The 13,820-nt window shown below is 45.7% G+C and overlaps 1 protein-coding gene and 1 long non-coding RNA gene across 2 annotated transcripts in view; one reads left to right on the plus strand and one right to left on the minus strand.

The window, feature by feature from the left end:
- The window catches only part of LOC108930258 (zinc finger protein 420-like), a 1,123,701-nt gene that overhangs the window by 598,767 nt on the left and 511,114 nt on the right, over positions 1 to 13,820 (plus strand). The gene's annotated exons all lie outside the window — the stretch shown is intronic.
- Positions 1 to 13,820, minus strand: part of LOC108930160 (uncharacterized) — a 58,112-nt gene that overhangs the window by 23,215 nt on the left and 21,077 nt on the right. Inside the window, exon 2 of the long non-coding RNA XR_001965814.2 lies at positions 7,821 to 8,073. This is a non-coding gene — a long non-coding RNA (uncharacterized LOC108930160). The remainder of the gene's footprint in view (positions 1 to 7,820; positions 8,074 to 13,820) is intronic.

Consider the following 13,820-nt stretch of genomic DNA (forward strand, 5'->3'; position numbering starts at 1 on the left):
TCAAAAAGGTCCAGCAACTTCTCAGCCTTCCTCAAGAAATCCATCCCAGGCAATATCACTTTTCACCAATCACAGTCCACTTGTAGACAACAGAAAAAAAGATGAAGAGTCAGGATATATTTCCCTCCTTCGAGCGATCAGCACTCCAGGTTTCTTTGATTTATAGCACAAAGTTGGCATGAGATTCTAGGGTGTGTGTCCATCCTGAGAACACCGCCGCCAAAACAGCAGCTTTCTTTACACACGACAGTAATACTGGGCTGTGCAGGAGAGCTGCGGGTGGTTTGAGGAGGAGCTGAAGCAACCTTGATCACACACAGCAGATATACCATCCTGTACAGTTCCGATCACCCTGTATTTACCGTAGTGTGGAAAATTGAGGAAAGGTCTTCCTGCACGTTTCCCACAATGAGAGAACACGAGCTGTGCTTGACCGGCTTGCAGTTAAGCCAAGATACAATGTGTACCCTGACTACGTCATATTCTTGGCATGATTAAGCCCATTTTCCCCTAACGTATTTAGCGAATCCTTTTCTCCATAGTGACGCAGAAGGTGTTTATCATTATTTACTTGTTTATACAGCAGGGTGATTTTTACCTTGATCAAGGGCACAACAGCAGGAGGTGAGATTCAAACCTGGACTCTCTAAGTGCAAGGTGGAACCTCTAACCTCCACACCACCTGCTGCCCCACATTAACTGTAAACACTAACGAATGAGTGAATCAAGTTTTATTGTCATATGTATTCGAGAAACGCAATGAAATTGGAACTACAGGTACTTTGAGAACTCAAAAGAAAAAGCAGGTTGTCTGTGGAAACACCTCAAGTGTGTTACATCTTCCCAACAGATTTTTTTTAAGGGTGTTCTACTTTTTTGAAATGCATACGCCCTCTTCGTCAATACCCAGGATTGGCAAAGCGTGAAAGGAGAGAGGGAGACAAAGCAGAAAGAGGACAGAGTGAAGCAAAGTAGAGAGAATGAATGAGGAGAAAGAGTGAGAGAGACCGAGAGCAGACACACACACACACACACACACACACACACACACACACACACACACACACACACACACCTATCTGTGTACCCAGCCTCCCCAGGTGTGTCCCCAAGGACTCCCGTTTCCCACGGAGTTCACGTCCTCCTATCCCGTCCCCCGAACGATGACTCCAAATGCAAGTGACACTGCAAACAGGAAAGTCAAACACCTCCATCCACCCACCCCAATGTTCTGTTGGCTCCAAGAAAGAAGATTAAGGCTGCACGGGGAAGAGCGTCAGGTCCGTCTGCAGCGACCAATCCGGAAAGGGGGACATATTTGGGGTTTATGTAGTTTATAAGAAAGAGAATATCACAAGTTGGCAAAAGAAGGACTTTGGGTTACTTCTCTTTAGGACGCTGCCGAGGACAGGCAGATGGAACATCAGCAGACATGTCTGTGCCTCTGGGGTAAATTGTTTGTTTTGCCCCGATGCCAGCAAAGCCCAGCCATCCACATTACACAACAGGAAAGGAATGCTTCCGATACCCGAGATAGATAAAAGGAGGGAAAGTCAAAGTAGAGCAAAGGCTGAAAAGCAAGCATTTGGAAGCGGGCCCATCGGCATTGCCATGGCACTGCTGGGGACACCCCCACATGAACCTGGGCCTGCTCACTTCCAAGTCTTACTCATCAGGCATCTGAGTGAGTTACACTTACAAGATACGATTATCATTATTAAGTTTTTTATAGGAGATCAGAGGTGTGAACCAGATAGCTTCAGCCCAAAGTCTCAGGAGACTAGTAGCGTCAGTACCAATTTTCTTTTTTAGTTCATTCTTTTAGCTGACACTTTTCTCCAAAGCAAAATGAAATGTTGTATTTGTACACTAAACTGCTTACAGTAATCCCTACTTAAACAGGATGGTAATTTTACTGTAACAGAGAGTAGGGTACTACAGTGGAAGGGAGGATTCATACGTGAACCAGCTCAGAAACTGCAGCCACTACACTTAACGTCGAGTCTAACAATAACACCTTTTCATAAAAGAATCCTTTTAGCCATCAGACCTAAGAAGAAGCTGACCACAAGGTTGTAGGTTCAAACTCTGGGAGGACTTTCACTGCTACGGTTATGAAAGCCCATTAAAGAGCGGGTATAAATGTAAAGGCTTATACGTTTAAACTCTAAAGGACAGCATATGGTGTACGACTAAGAGCTGCTGTATTGCAGTTAGAGGACCTTGGTTCTAATCCTCCACTGTTCCTGCAGCACCTTTGATCAGGGTACTTACTCTGATACAGTAAAATTTACCCTGTTGCATAAATGGAAGAAATATTGTACAAACTTAATACGGTCACTTTGGAGAAATGCATCAGATAAAAGTAAGCAGTTCTGGATGAACATTGCTGCTATATTAGCACATATGTAAAAAAAGAAAACAAAAAAACTAGAATAAAGTCAAGGGAGCAATGGAAATAGCTCTCAAAGAGATTTTGACTTGGCAAAGCAATAGAAATATTAAGCATTCATATCCCTCATTCAAGCTAACAATTTAATCTTACATATGGAGGTGTTGGGGAACAAAACCACTGCCATTGATCAGTGCAAGTTGGCACTTCACCACGCCCCAATTAAACCCAACATCTCGGCATCAAAAACGTCCTCCTTTCAGTAATTAGTGGGGAAAAGAAAATGGCCGAGTCTGAGGTTTTTTTTTTTTTTTTTTATGAGCTGTGAATTTTTTTGCACAGTTTCCAAGCATGTGATCGTTAAACAGTCAAGCAACACAGTCAAATTAGCAAAGCAAACTTTGAAGTCATCTGCATTGATGAGGGTGGGGTGGAGGGCGAGAGGAAGATGAAGTGAGCGGTTCACTGACGCACCAAACGGAAAGCAGTCCATTGCACGGCCTCACTCTGCAGTTGGTTTGGAAGCATCTCCGTCAGCCTTGCACCCTGTCAACTGGCATGGAATCCCCAATCGAGGGAGGGAAATGGTTCACTGAATGCATTAAACCTCTCTGAATTTGCACCAAGGCCATGACCTCACGCTGGATCTGAACTCTGTCCCAGTTCCAGCGTTAACATGTTCAAATACAAATGTGACAGTGCCCACTAATATTTTAATTGACTATGGCTGAACTTCAGTTGAGCAACTTAGTAGATCACGTAGGTCTGCTCAACAAACAACCCTGCTTAACAAAGACATAATTGCCAAGGGTTTTTGGTCATCCAGTTATGCCTTGGACAAGTTCCTCAAATTTGACTCCTATGTATCCATTACTTATAAACAAAGTTATTTTGTTATTTGAAGGTATGAGTGAACAGTGACTCATGTACAGCAGAGCAATGCCAGACATCTCAAGTATATCTCCAGGCCTGAGGAGTTAAAGATTAACCCCTCCCCCTGCTATTTGCAGTTCAATGATTGAACAGTGAGCAAGTCAACCCATCCAAGGAGACCATACAGTGACATATATGGGTCATGAGTGTATCAGTCTCACCATCTTTCTGGAAAACCCCAACATAAACCCCCAAAACCCCAACATGGAAACTACAGCACCATCCGCTATAGGAAGGAATCAACTTTCCCGATTTTACCTCACCTTTCCAGCTTTCCATGAAGCTTTTCCGGGTAAACAAGAAGGATCCTTCTGTGACAAGCAATAATATCCCAGAAACTAAGAGGTTCTCCAAGAGGGCCTCTGCATGGCAGTCCCTTTCCCCCCAATTCTTCTCACACCATCAACAGTACTGCTCACTTGTATAAATGCTGCAGCAGTATCATACACATTTCTTCAAAATTGATACAGTTTTCATCTATCTTTCTAGAAAAAGTGGTTATGGGGAATATATACTCTTTCTAAAGTCTGAGGCCCAAAATCCATACACACCTGTCTCATGGGTCATTCTGTGGACATTGCTGTGGCTAAGCAACATACATAATTACAGCACTGAGCCACATGGAAGACTTCCAGGTAAAACAAAGGGGTGCTATATGTTGCCCACAGTAGCAGCCCAGGTCTTGGGATGCATACTGTTTAAACTGTCCCCTGTGCACTATTTTCAATGTGACATGAGCAGCACAGTGCTTAAGGAACTAGATGAATGAATACACTGTTGCAGGGTCAAGTCCCAATGGAATGACTTGGGATTGAAAATGACCAAATGAGGAATTTGAATCCTGAGAGGTGTCTCTATTGTGCAACCCTGTACAAAGTTATTTAACTTGAACAGTGTGATTAAGTGTCCAGCAGTATAGATGAATAAAGCTTGTTACTGTACATGCATAATTTGGTTTCAGTGAATGTCACCTAAGTAAATCTCCCTTGGAATCATCAAGAGAAGGTGCCATTAAAAAGTCGGTTCTGCTCTTCATTCTGTCTATCCTGTACTGGAGGGCACCGCTGCGTTTGAGGGATGGGAGGTGCAGGAAGGCGCCAGCCATTCAGGGTGATAGGGCCCTGAGGACTCTCACCCGGTATCCAACAAGCTCCCCAATGCCATGTGCATCTGTGTGAAGCTGCAGTGGGGAGGGGGAGCTGCAACACAGTGAACGGGTGTCTTTGTTATGGCCTCCATGAAGACCGGGAGGAGCCACTTGATGCGTGCCACCAGCTTGCCCACAAGCTCCTTCCAAAGGCGCCTTGAGTGATTTAGGACGCGAGGGAAAGCTGAAAATCCTATTTGGAACGCAAAGTGGAAAGTGGAATGCCTGGCGGCAGGGGGTCGCCGGGCAGTGCAAGTAATGCTCTCCTGCAGCTGAAGTTCTAACAACAAAAGTCCGAGAGAGGAGAAGTCCTCAGGACAGACGGCTCATTCCCTTTGTTCACACGCCATTTTGGAAGGATGGCGGGATCTGACCATTTATTGCCACATCTCGGTCAGCATCTTGTTTCACAAATCTGAGCATCATACTGGCAAGGGTATGTTTAGCCAGGAAAAGTCCACAGTTATTCACATGTTTTTCCTCTGATTGTGTGGATTTCCCTCTTAAATGTTCACAACAATATGATACCTATGATCAAAAGGCAAACCCTTGACTGTATCATTTTTTTTGCATAAGTTAAGTCAACAATAAGTGAAATATTTTATCAGACTATCTAGATCTATGTGACTGAACATAAGAGCTGAGGAAACCAACTTACGTACAGCATAAACAGCCTGCTATTCCAACCTCTGTCTCTTTTGATGAAAAACTCTCACCGCTTTCCAGGAAAAATCAGTTTATGTACCATTATGAACATACTGTATGACAGCGGTTTTATGTGAGATTTCAGCCAGATGATATGACAGAAAAATAACCGATAACTGGCATGAAGTCATTCAAATGGGCAGTTTGTTGGGTGAAAAATCATGAACCTTCACTGTAACACATCACCGTTTTTCCTGAAGGGTGAAGATAACCACAATACGGAGAACCTAGCAGTGGTGTCGATGGTGAGAGAGGCTCATTTTAGAAACAGGAAGCAGATCTTGTACCTTGTGTACCCCAAACATCTGAGGTCAACCACGCACCTGAGTGGACCATCTGGGAGCTACTGGGCCTTTAGCAGTGATTGACCTTTGATCTTGAATCCATGACACCATGTTCAGGATGGTCCCAGGGCCCAGCAGGAAGAGGTTAACCTGGAACATACGCAGTCCATGACAGATGGCTCTGATTTCCAGAACGTGAAGAAGAAATCTAGGGGGGTTTCTGGTTCTCACCGAGGTCCTTCAAGGACCAACAGACACGTGTAATGCCAGCAACCATCAGGATAGTGGCCAAAACCCCTCCTGGGTTTCCTTTACTACGCTGGATTGTTGGCCCTCACACAGTGAACAGTCCAAAGTAGCCTACAGGACTTATAGGACTCCTGCCTGCTGCCAAACAGCTATTCGCAATTTCTGCTCCCTATATTGTGCCCAACCTACAGGCCAGGAGGACCGGCAGCGGATGATAGTGGGGGGAAACTGCTCGTCAGGGTAAATTTTGGCTGCAGTAACAACAGGCTCAATCTAGTTTATCCACAAAAACTACTTGTCATTCGAGCCACCAGGAAGGACTTGACGGTGGTTTTGTTCACAAGCCATTTTTCAGCCTCCATTCCCAAACACACCTGTGTGGCTTCTCCCCTGCATGTACATTCTCCTATTTTTGCTTCTCACTTTACTCCTGTTTGTCCTGAGCTGTTTGCGAAACACTGAGGTTTAGTAAACCCAAAATCAGCCTGCAGCCCTCAACCCGCATGCCCGGTTATGTTGGAAAGGCTGACTGGTTGTTGGCTGACGTGGCTGAGGTGTGTCTGTGTGGCAGGTGCTTTGCCCACCTGAGCACTTCCATAGTGACAACTCAACAATGAAATAATGAAAGTCCTTAACATTCCAGAAAGACCAGATCAACAAATGACCCTCCAGCCGCCACCAGTGGCCATCGATCCATGCCCCCACTTACGGCTGACACAGAAAGCTCCTCGTACTACCTAAACACACAACACACATCCAGTTAAAGGTATCAAATCCAACTTGAATGGTAGAGCCCCAGCTAATGGATATAATAGTAATGGAATAGGGACCTTTGCCATTTTATATGTACAGACAACAAATTACTTTTTTTAATTAAATATACACGTTCCAAAACAAGTTAATGAGAGCACTAATAAAATTGCATGTTTCTCATTTAATGTATACCGCATACGTTCATATGCACAAACCCAATATTATGAGTTGCTTTGGAAAATGGTGCGAGACCCTCGGTTAATGATACATTTGTTCATGTAAAGTACTTTTTCCAACACTGCTGTTGGCACACAGCGTTGCATTTGCCTCATCACCCATGGAAATGCATGAAGCATAACAGTGAGCACATAACAGGAACACAGTTATCTGTTTTTTGTTTGGTAACTGTGGCTACGGTCATAAGCACGGGATGAATCGAATTCCCAAACCAGAGAGTCATGCAGGAAACCGAAGGTGAAACGCGTATCTCCATATCTTATCAGCAAAGGACCCTGGGAGTAGCACCAATGGGGGCTGGGTAGGGCCCACCTTGAATACTTCAGGAGCCCCCAGCGTGCTCCTCTCACACTGTCACCTCTGTTGCGGCGGCGGCCCCATTTATGTAGTTAACTAAGCAGCAAGGCTGTCACAGAGGCAGCCATCAATTTAAAAAAATAAATAAATCACACACACATTGTCTGAAACCACTTGTCCCATATGGGGTCGCGGGGAGCCGGAGCCTAACCCGGCAACACAGGGCATAAGGCTGGAGGGGACAGGATGCCAGTCTGTCGCAAGGCACCCCAAGCGGGACTCGAACCCCAGACCCACCGGAGAGCAGGACCCGGTGCAACCCACCGCGCCACCACACCCCCCCCTAAATAAATAAAAAAATACCCAGCCGTATAACTGGGTAAACTTTAGGAAGCTTGACATTGAAAGTTGTTTTGGAGAGAAGCGTCAGGTAAATTAATAAATGTAAATGAGAGGCTGAAGGGTGTACTAAAAGACGGCCACAGCATGAAGCTGATCTCTGATAAAAAACCATTTATTAGCAAAAAGCAGGCTGTACCGCTAAAACACATGCTGGAAAGAGACCATATATATATATATATATATATATATATATATATATATTTGTGCGTGTGAAAAAGGGGAATTGTACCAAAAGTGCAGTATAATGCATCAGAGGAATATTTTCAAACTCATATAACTGCAATAAAATCATTCCACTGTTCCACAGAGAGCACATACCAACATGACATAACAACAAACCAGAAGTTAATACAACCATTAAAACTAAGTGAGGAAGGTTTTAAAGTTGTTGCATTTATATTAAAATTCAAGGAATGGCTACCTGCAGAATGTGAGCTTAATGGCCTCATGCAGCCAGGGATGTGCACGTGGAAAGCAGCTATGCTGGGGGCATCAAGGGGGACTGAATCCTGACGTCCATCCACACGGTCCACCGGACTGGCATCAGGAGCTCTCGTGGATGGTGGCTCACCACAGGCATGATGGTGGCAGTAAATCGGTCCCTCCTCCCTCCACCCTCGGAGGAGGCCCTACCTGGACAGTCACCTGGAGTCCTCCTTTAACGGGGTAACACCCTGGTGAGAAAATAAATGCAATAATTTATTCACATCGATACTTGACTGTCCATCAAGCACATTTATATCGTATACTTATTAATATATCTGACACTTTTTGCAACATGATTAAGAATGTTAGATTTGTACGCTTACAGTAATTTATCCATTTAAACATGAGGGCAATTTTAACTGTATGTTTGAGGCAAGTACCTTGCACAAGGGTAATACAGCACAAGTAGGGATTCAAACCCAATATCTCTTGATGGAAAGGTATGAACCTTAACCACTGTTCCACCTGCTGTCCACTTTACTCTCCCGTAATACCTTCGTACAGCCGGACATTCCAAGGAGAAATCAGGAAGACAGGCCCTTCCTCAAGAGCCCGTAAACCATGACCAGATCCTAGCAGCCAATAGGAATCACTCTCGAAACACCTCACGAGTATCGAGTATCCCCACCTTGTTCTTCATATGAAAAGTGTGATGTGCTTTAGAAAACAAACACACGGAGAGCCCTTGGGAACGCGTGTCCTGTCCAGGTCTACTTACTTGATGACTTTACGCTCGTAAATCACTCTCGGGATTTTTGCTAATGTAAATAATGAGGTCATGTTGTGTATTTCACTGTAAACTCCTTCTGTCTCCCCACGTCTCAAACCCCACCCGTTCACAATTCTAGCCAGATTGGTTTCACGCAATACTGTTCACTCGCAGCACGCGACCGTTGCTTGTGATGATGTCCAGGTTGTGGTCAGGGGCCGCAACGAGCCCCCGAGAGGGACAAAGATGAGAAGGCGAGCCGGCGCTCAGGGCCGCTAATCCTTTCGAGTGTGGCGACACCCGGGAACGCTCCCGCAGGCCAAAACCACTCCGCACCACGAGCCCAAGTCGCCTCCGGGCATCCGAGTCTCTCACAGAGATTAAAAACGGACAGATTAAAAAAAAAAGACAGACAACAATGAAGATGAAACATATGAAATCCCTCCGGCCCTTACGGAGCGCAAAGCTGCCAACTGTAGCAGATTTAGTGCCGATGAGGCGGGGTGTGGGAGCAACCGGCCGACGCCAGTCGAATTCTTTTTTTGAATAAGTGGACGAAGAGCACAGCGCCTAGCGGAGGGTCAGCTGGCGCCTTTCGACGGATTGGCTTTGAACCTCACCGGAGCTCTTGAGGATTGGGCTGGGTCTCAACCAAAGCCGCCGCCTGCACTGCGGCTCGGACGCCAGCGATCAAACACCGGGATCCCACCCCTACCTGTCCTGACGAGCGAGGCTCCATTGTGGCAAATGCGGCTTTCGTCATGACAACTGCCCCCTGGGCCAGATGCATAAAAACGGTAATACAATATAACAGCGTCCTTGCAGCTGACATCAATTGTCACCATGACAACAGTACTCGGCGACATTTTTATCACACCTAGACCGTAGTTTACTTTAAAAAGTCCGAAAATTACGTTAGGAAGTGCACCGTCTTCCTTACATAGGACGCCAGCGTTTTGGTTGAAAACGAAAAAGAGTTTGACAGTCGACTGATAGTGCAGATACGTGTAAGGAGGCCCATGTCCACAGAAGCACGTCCAGACGTGGCGCAAGCCATCCTTCCCCTTTCGAGCACATAGAGGCAGCAGCTCCACAAGTAGGTGCTGTTTTCAGTCATCAGGTCCATGGAGAACATAGGGGCGGGAAGGGGCCTGCCGGCTCTCGTCTGCAGCCGCACACAGTCAAGCGCAGTCATGCCTGCACCCACAGCAGTCTATCACCACTCTGGTTACGTAGCCACCACGCAAGTCCTGACAGCCACCAGGTATCCGGTGCATGACAACCCCAAACCCACCGCAAAGGCTTCTTAACACGTTCCCAAGATTTATTTTCTCCTATTCACTCCTCACTTGCTCTTCGGTCTCTGTACAATACAGTAATCGATATATTAATGTACAATATATGCAATGAACATTGTAGACAATAGATAACAATTGGTTTTTAATCACAACAATAACTTCTCAGATAGAAAGGGTGTACTATCGAATTAAAAATGGAATGCCCTTCTTGATTAAAGCATTAGTCTAATGAATAATATTAAAGGCTGACGACTGCCCTTTGGCCCACTAAGGTCAGAGGTTATCAATGGCGGGAAAGTACATGGGACAGGAAATCAGTCAGGGCATGGTAATGGGGCAGCTTCCTGATTTGGCCTGCTAGGTGCTTGGCCGTGTTGACAGATGTTTTGTGCTGGAGAATATTCCAGCACAACCGAACAGGCAGCACATGGATGTGGTAAAATGAAAGCATACATGTTTGCCAAAACAACAAATGGCAAAAGAACTTGCAGCACTATCGCCTGAAGCTGAACATTCCGCACCAAGCTATTCAAGTTGGTGTTAAGTGTTGCTAAGTTGACGTAAACTCTTGCTGACCACAAATGTAGAGAGCCTCCAGAATATTCTGGCATTTGCTTCCATGTCAGTAAACTGCTATTGTTAAGTTCCATGAAGATGACACCAGTTCTTGGCAATCAAAACGAGACACCCTTCAGAATGTTCTGTCGTCCACTTGTGTCCTTTGTCATTGTGATTAAGTCCATCCATCTGCATCATTTTTTCTCTCCAACTTTTCCAAGCATCACTGTCTAATCAAAAGAACCCAATCTTCCCATGACATGTAGAATATATAATGAGGAAAACCACTACTAAGGTCTTTGAGAGAATCCACTCGTGCTCCTCACACCATACACTTATAGCAAACATCTCACTAGATGTCTGGGGAGTGCAGTGCGGATACTCAATAATGCTGTAAGCACCTGAACCCTTCCAACCCAAAGATTGCTGACCACCATCCTGGTCTTCTTTCCATTACTTTGAGGACAAGACATGGAGGTGAACCTGTGCAGAGGTCAAACTCAAAGTGCTACAGAGGAAGGAACCATGAATTCAAAGGAAATATTTTAAAACCCGAAAGAAGTGAAATAAGCTGAAATTTCCAGAATTCATAAAGCCAAAAAACAGTCCCTCATAGGTTTTTGCCGCTGGATCTCATGCCTCCAGCGGTACATCCTCCATCCTTGACCAACAGGGGTTTTCATGGTGAAAGAGCAGAACTTTTACCTGGAATGATGATTGTTTGAGGTCCCGGAAGCAAACTGACGCTGCCTCTGCTACTAAGCTACTTCCATGGATTAGCTAGTATAAGTAGATGGGAGTACAAAGGGTGTGAGAGAGTGTTTGCGAGTTTTTTCTTGCAGTGACTCCCTTTTGTACTGTAAAAACTGGATTTTTAATCCGCAGATCTCCACCCCTCTCTTGCAACCATGAGTTTAATGTGCTTTAACAAGCTTCTCGCCCTTTGATGTGGTGTTTGAGAAAGTACACAGGGCCTTACCTACAAAGAAAGCCCAACAAACATGCACACATACATACACACACTCGCACCAACCGATCCCGTGTTTGTTCGACCCCTAATTCAAAGTGCAGAAACACACATTCCCCGAGACAAGATGCTAAATCCTCAAACACTTGTGAATAATAAATCAGAGCACGGCCTTTGTTCTCCATCCGGCACCGCCATGGGTTTTTCGGACAGAGTTTACACTTTGAGCCGCGCCCTCTCGGGTAAACACCGGGAGGAACAGTGCCACCCGGCCAGCCGGAATCGCCAGCTCAGCTGATCTCTTACATTTCTTCTAGACTCCTCAGCGTTCCTTCACAGCATCGGCCATGAACCATTTAACAGACACTTTTATCTAAAGCGAGACACACTTGGACGCTATACCGAAGTGCTGCAGTTTAGCACCTTGCAGAACTAGAGCTTCTCTTAGTGTAACAGCTAAGGAACGGAGAAAAGACTGCAAGATGACATTCCTTGGGGAGCACTGCCTGTACTGTCAACGGTCTAGGAAGTGGCTAAAGCGAGGACCAAAGCCCTTGGTTGGTACTCTGAATCAACTTAATAAGCAGATCCACCTCAAGAAGAAATCTTGGTGCAAACACTTGGAAGCAAATTTTGTAGTTCGCGCTGGTCACCTGACCAGTCAAAGCCAGCACCCCCCCCCCCCCCCCCCCCCAGACCCTCAATATCCAATGAATGCTCTGCAAGAAAATCACTTCAAATGTTGAAATTCTTTTTTTTTATAAACAATCCATGTTCCACTTTAATGAATCCCCTTCCTTTTCTTGAAAATTCTGGAAAATATATTTTTTAAAAATTCAGTTGTGATGACTGTCTGGTTATTCCAGTATCCAGTCAGCAGGCAAAAGAGCCTCTGTAGAAAAAGACAGGTGCTGAGATGTAAACATGTATAGTATGCGATCTTACATCACCAGGTTCACATCCCATAACATGGCCACACTCCCAGCATGGTCCAGGTGAAGAAACCTGACTTGGATTGGTGTTCTGTACCCCAACTCCTGCTCAACTGCCCTGCCATGCCCCCTCCCACCCCCAAGCCCTACTGCCAACAAGGCACCATTCCCAGCACCTCCTCAGACCCATTAAAATTAAAGAATTAAAGGCACAGTTGGAGCCGGCAGTAAACTCCCTGGCACAGCGTTGTGCTCCCGTCAGCGTTTCAGCTAACCGTTCAGGAGCGGGTTACGGTCAGATACACCAGCCTGCCCCTTCCCGAGTGCACCATGCCTCCATCCCCACTACAGCATGCCATTTGCTGCTTAGCCAAGACGTGCATTTGCGTATGAGTGTGTAAATACAGGAGAGCAGGTCTCATAGCACCTAAAAAATTGGACCTTGGCTTGCCAACATAATGTAGAAAGTTGAATTCTCTGCCACTGCACCCTTGAGTTATGTCTTTCATCAAAATTGCTCCATACGAAAATCTACATTTTTCCAACACTTTTCTCCAAAACAGCTTACACTCATTTATCCATTTATACAGCTGGGTAAATATTTCCTTGAGCAAGTCAATGTAAGCACATTGGCTCGAGGGTACTACAGCAAAAGATGGGATTCAAACCAGTGACCTTAAGAGTCCCACGCAGCAGCTCTAAGCATGCAACCTGCTCAAGTGAAATCTGAAAGCCTGAAATTATAATGCATGTATGCGTGCGCTCCCACAATGCACTGCTCATCCCTGAGCTCACACTGCGTACCACTGTGTGGTCCCTGGCGCCATGTGTAATCAGTTTACGACCATTCTTCAGGTAGGAGTGAAGATTACACTATAAACCAGAGCCTGGCGGGTATCTGGAGCTGAGGTCCGCAACCTCTTCTAGGCAGAAGGTTGGGGTGCTGCTGCTGCACAGCTGAGGGGGTCGACAGGTCCACTTTTTGCAACCCTCATTTGCAATCAGGGAGCCTTGCTAAGATTCTGAGAGCACTCTAGAGCAGGACTTTCAGTCCACGGAAAGGAAGTGAAATACAGAACCTGGAGCTATGAGGATGAGGTGGAAGGGGGTATACTGACCACGCAATGATGGGGAAATACCACCACGCTGAAACACACACACAAAGCTCAGAGAGTCCATGGTACACGCATGGCACTAAATGCAGTCTCCTCTCCAGGCTAGTCCACTGTATTCTAATTCATCCCACCCCCATCAACTGTACTTCAACTACACAAAGCAAAAGAGACCCCTGGACCTTAAGTGGCCAGTGGCTGAAAGCAGAACATCCTCCAACCCACTTCACTGTCTGGACCACAGATACCTAGGCAGTCTGGAGCACCTAAACCAATGCCCTCAAGGTCCTGTCTCCTCAACAATAAGTCAAAAACGGATGTCCTCCGGGTCCCCTCTATTGAACATGTTTGGAGATTGT

Source organism: Scleropages formosus, chromosome 1 (assembly GCF_900964775.1).
Source record: "Scleropages formosus chromosome 1, fSclFor1.1, whole genome shotgun sequence".
In the NCBI taxonomy this organism is placed as follows: Eukaryota; Metazoa; Chordata; class Actinopteri; order Osteoglossiformes; family Osteoglossidae; genus Scleropages; species Scleropages formosus.